This window comes from Euprymna scolopes, chromosome 13 (genome assembly GCF_053919585.1).
Source record: "Euprymna scolopes isolate OS-2025 chromosome 13, ASM5391958v1, whole genome shotgun sequence".
NCBI classification, from domain to species: Eukaryota; Metazoa; Mollusca; class Cephalopoda; order Sepiida; family Sepiolidae; genus Euprymna; species Euprymna scolopes.
Window position 1 is genome coordinate 1,683,099 of NC_136494.1, and position 6,000 is coordinate 1,689,098.

A 6,000-nucleotide genomic window follows, 5' to 3' on the forward strand; every position below is an offset into this window, starting at 1 on the left:
GGTTATTTATTTTCTTTATGGATTATACTTCCAAAATAAACTATTACAGTTGTTTTAAAAGTAATAGAAATATTTTTTTTTTTTAAAACAGTAATGAATTTTTCGAACTCAATATTTTTCAATTTTTAAACTCAATATTTTTAAATTTTTAAATTTTAAAAATCTATCAAAATTTTTCTATTGATTCTATTTTTACGATATTTTCAGGGTCAATGTGAAATTTTATGTTCTTTCCAATAAATCGAATATAATATTTTAGACAAACGTTTTTTTTTTTAAATTCACGACCCCCCATCCCAATTTTTAAGTGTCTATTAAAAAGTAAACACTTAATTTAGTAACCCGATGAGTACATAATTATTTACTCACAAATTGAAGAGAAAAGGTCAATACATAATATATTCAAATTAAAAAAAAAAAAACATAGTGTTCTTTTAGAATTTTACCTGTAAAGTTTGAAGTTTAAAACCTTTTTTTTTAAACCACGTTATTTGTTTTTTCTTTTTTTTTTTTTTAATGGAACCTTGGTCCTTGCTCCTTTAATTGAAAAAAAATTAGGGCTTGAATTACATTTTTCGAGGAGTTATAAGCTTGGAAAGACAGGGGGTCGAATAATTCACGCCTCCCATTTTGTAAATGTCTAATAATAATTAATTTAGAACCCGATGAGTACATAATTATTTACTCACAAATTGAAGAGAAAAGGTCAATACATAATATATTCAAATTTAAAACAAAAAAAACATAGTGTTCTTATAGAATTTTACCTGTAAAGTCCGAAGTTTAAAACCTTTTTAAAAAAAAAACACGTTTTTTTTTTTTTTTTTTTTTTTTTTTTAATGAAATCTTGGTCCTTGCTCCTTTAATTGAAAAAAAAAATTAGGGCTTGAATTGTATTTTTCGAGGAGTTATAAGCTTGGAAAGATGGGGTGGAATTATTCGCTATTTTCACGAAATTTCTGACACCGCTATAGAAGCGCACACACACACACACACACACACACACACACACACACACACACACACACACACACACACACACACACACATGTATATTTATCTTTCTACTATTATATCAAAGCCATTTTGTGTGTGTGTGTGAGTTCCTTCCTCATAGGTTCCAAAACGGCTGAGCATATCGTTTGTAAATTTCACACAAAGCTAATTTATATATCTGGTAGTGTTCTTAGATATGTTTTGTACAGAAATTTATCTGATAAGTATCGAAAATCGAAAAAATCCAATCTTAAAGCAAGTATATATCTCTTATGAATAAATAAAAAAGAATTTTTACAAGGGAATATTTTACGATACACCGATCAAGTGAAATAATAAAATTTCAACAAATCAATTCTTCTTAAAAATATAGATTTATTGCCATCTGGAGATGTAGCTCAGTGGTAGAGCGTTCGGATACAGATAGAACAATCCCCTGTTCAAGCTCGGGTGTACCTCACCATTTCATTTTTTTTTCGTATTAATGAGTTCAGTTTACGATAAAAGTACCATTTAAAATCACCGTAAATCATTTCTTCGTTTGCATATTTCAAAACTAAACATGAATCAAAAGTGAATTTTTCAGGGTTTTCATCGAATATCAGCTGACGTGATATTGTAAATAACACAAACGGAATTTGATGAACGACATTATCATTATTATTTTTTAAATATTTTTTGTGTTTCTTTTAGTGAATTAGTCCACTAGAAAAATTATTCCCCGTAATATATAATACTAAACAGAGGATTGATTATGTAATATATTTTTCAAAAGAGTAAAAACACACTTCGCTAAGAACGGTTTTGTTTTTCTCTTTTTGAAAAGACGCCGCATCAATTAACCAATGGAGCCAAATGCAAAGGGCGATAACTCAAAACGCAAAAAATCTTATTTAAAGGAAAGTACTTTTAAAAACACCTTTTTTCGCGTGTCTGTTCACACGTTCAATGTTAGATCCGTTTTTTTTTCTCCACAAGTTTATACGCGCTGATTGCAAAGGTCGAAAATTTGAAAGGCAATGACCAAATACATTAAACTGGAGTTAAACGACATCTGAAAAACTTCATCATAAAAAGACAGTATTTTTATTTTATTTTTCTCTTTTCTTGTTGATCAAGTTTTCTTCTTCTCTCTCTCTCTCTCTCTCTCTCTCTCTCTCTCTCTATATATATATATATATATATATATATATATATATGAACAAATGATTAATAAAATATGTTAAAAGACATCGTGAAAAAGAGTTAAAAACATATTTAATTTTAAAAAAGGAAGCACAAGATAAGTGGATAGTCTTTAATCCGCGGAGTTTCGAAGGAATACTCTCCTTCTCATCAGAGGGCAGGAATTAGCAAAATGTAGAATCGGATTTTGCATATAAAAGTATTTAATGAAACTACAAGTAAGTCAAAGATCTTACTTGGTTAAAAAAAGGGTGAGGTAAAGGGAACAGGAGGCAAAAGAAAAATAATAAAAAGATTTCACATGAATGGATAGTCCGGTGAAGGGTAAAAATCCAAAAATGGTAAAATCCAAAACGGTCGAATTTAACATTTCAATCCAATGGGTAAATTCCAAATGGTTCAAAATCATCCAAAAGGCAGAGTTCCTTGGAAAAAAGCGCAAATGGAATGAATTCCAAATCATTAAAAGATTATTTTATATATATATATATATATATATATATATTCAGGCAAACATTATTAAAAACAACAGAGATACCTTGCTTAATGATTCTTTTTTTTTCATTTTTTCGATCTTTCGTAAGATTTTTTTTAACTTCTTGAAGTTAAAAAATCTTACGAAAGATCGAAAAATGAAAAAAAGAATCATTAAGCATGGTATCTCTGTTGTTTTTAATAATGTTTGCTTGAATGAAGGAATGCTGCCTAAATACACTAATATATATATATATATATATATATATATATATATATATATATATATATATATCCCTACTCAGTAGCTAAATATTAATAACTACTGGTGGCACCAGATGTGGCAGTCCTGTCTTGAGCCACCAAAACTGTGTTATCACTCTGGTTGACAGCTGATGGGAGTAGGGTATCGCACATGCTTTCACGTGTTGTATGATAAAAAAATACATATGCAATCTGCATAAATTAAAATATAATGTTTAGTATATATACGTACATTTTTTTTTACATGGGGGTCACCACTTATCAAGGCCCGAAGGCCACTCAGGGATAAGGGCTATTGTGTGTACAGTAATCAATGAGATAGTATTGTAGTAATCATTAGTATTGGGGTTTTTGATAGAGTGTCTTACTTAAGGGGGCGGTTTGTCAGGAGTTTGTTTATGTTGGACTTGAAAACGTCCAAGTTGTAGTCAGATGGGAAACAGGCAAGCGGCAGAGAGTTCCACTGGCGTGAGGTTCCTAGAAAGAAGCTTTGCTCATGGAATCTACGTTTGGATTTAGGCACATATAAAGAGTGGGGAAAATTATTGACAGTAGTTTCAGCCAGACGGGCGTTTCTCGTGAAAGATTGGCGATGAGGGACGAGGGATTGGAGCTCAGACGAGCGCCTGCCATGTAAATAACGATAAAACAAAGACAGGCTCGCAACGTCTCTTCTGTGGGAGAGAGGATGCAGGGAAGAGAAAAGGGCGTATATATATATATATATATATATATATATATATATATATATATATATATATATATATATATATATATAAAGGTGACTTCCTGACTAGATTCGAATCTCAGCGAGATCGGCCCCGTAGTTTATGAGAAAAAATGGAACAAACAGACAGACTAAAAGAAATATACTATTAATTTTAATTCTTGTAAAGTGACACAGAACCGTTCTTTAATTTGAATAATATCTATCTATCTATCTATCTATCTATCTATCTATCTATCTATCTATCTATCTATCTATATATATATATATATACATATATATATATATATATATATATATATATATATATTTATATATATATATATACACACACAACATTTATAATTCTTAATGAACTTAAAGTAAAATTAGAATTAGATTTCACTTAAATATACAATTATTTAATTAAAACTAAACGAACATATTATGAGATCAGGAAAATTTAAACCTCATTATTCAAAAATTAGGACCTATCAATTGTTAAACGAAAATTATACTTAACTAAGTAACTAGTCCGAAAAATGTTTATTAACACTAGATTGTCGAATATTGATTTAGTAAACGTATATGGAAATGTGAAATTTAAAAATATTATTTTCAAAATAATTATTAGAATAAAAATGTTGTTAAATTATAATAAATAAATAAATAAAGATAAATGTAAGAACTAATAAATAAAAATATTGTAAAATAATAATAATAATTATAAATAAATAAAGATAAATGTAAGAACTAATAAATAAAAATATTGTTAAATAATAATAATAATAATAAATAAATAAAGATAAATGTAAGAACTAATAAATAAAAATATTGTTAAATAATAAATAAATAAATAAAGATAAATGTAAGAACTAATAAATAAAAATATTGTAAAATAATAATAATAATAATAATAATAATAAATAAATAAAGATACATGTAAGAACTAATAAATAAAAATATGGTTAAATAATAATAAATAAATAAATAAAGATAAATGTAAGAACTAATAAATAAAAATATTGTTAAATAATAATAATAATAATAAATAAATAAAGATAAATGTAAGAACTAATAAATAAAAATATTGTTAAATAATAAATAAATAAAGATAAATGTAAGAACTAATAAATTAAAATATGGTTAAATAATAATAAATAAATAAATAAAGATAAATGTAAGAACTAATAAATAAAAATATTGTTAAATAATAATAATAATAATAATAATAATAAATAAAGATAAATGTAAGAACGAATAAATAAAAATATTGTTAAATAATAAAAAAATAAAGATAAATGTAAGTAGTAATAAATAAAATATGGTTAAATATTAATAAATAAATAAATAAATAAAGATAATGTAAGAACTAATAAATAACAATATGGTTAAATAATAATAAATAAATAAATAAAGATAAATGTAAGAACTAATAAATAAAAATATTGTTAAATAATAATAATAAATAAATAAAGATAAATGTAAGAACTAATAAATAAAAATATTGTTAAATAATAAATAAATAAATAAATAAAGATTAATGTAAGAACTAGCAAATAAAAATATTGTTAAATAATAAATAAATAAATAAATAAAGATAAATGTAAGAACTAATAAATAAAAATATTGTTAAATAATAATAATAATAATAATAATAAATAAATAAAGATAAATGTAAGAACTAATAAATAAAAATATGGTTAAATAATAATAAATAAATAAATAAATAAATAAATAAATAAAGATAAATGTAAGAACTAATAAATAAAAATATTGTTAAATAATAAATAAATAAAGATAAATGTACGTAGTAATAAATAAAAATATCGTTAAATATTAATAAATAAATAAATAAATAAAGATAATGTAAGAACTAATAAATAAAAATATAGTTAAATAATAATAAATAAATAAATAAAGATAAATGTAAGAACTAATAAATAAAAATATTGTTAAATAATAATAATAATAAATAAATAAATAAAGATAAATGTAAGAACTAATAAATAAAAATATGGTTAAATAATAAATAAATAAAGGTAAATGTAAGTAGTAATAAATAAAAATATGGTTAAATATTAATAAATAAATAAATAAATAAATAAATAAATAAAGATAATGTAAGAACTAATAAATAAAAATATTGTTAAAAATAATAAATAAATAAATAAAGATAAATGTAAGAACTAATAAATAAAAATATTGTTAAAAAATAATAAATAAATAAATAAAGATAATGTAAGAACTAATAAATAAAAATATTGTTAAATAATAATAAATGAATAAATAAAGATAATGTAAGAACTAATAAATAAAAATATTGTTAAATAATAATAAATGAATAAATAAAGATAAATGTAAGAACAAATAAA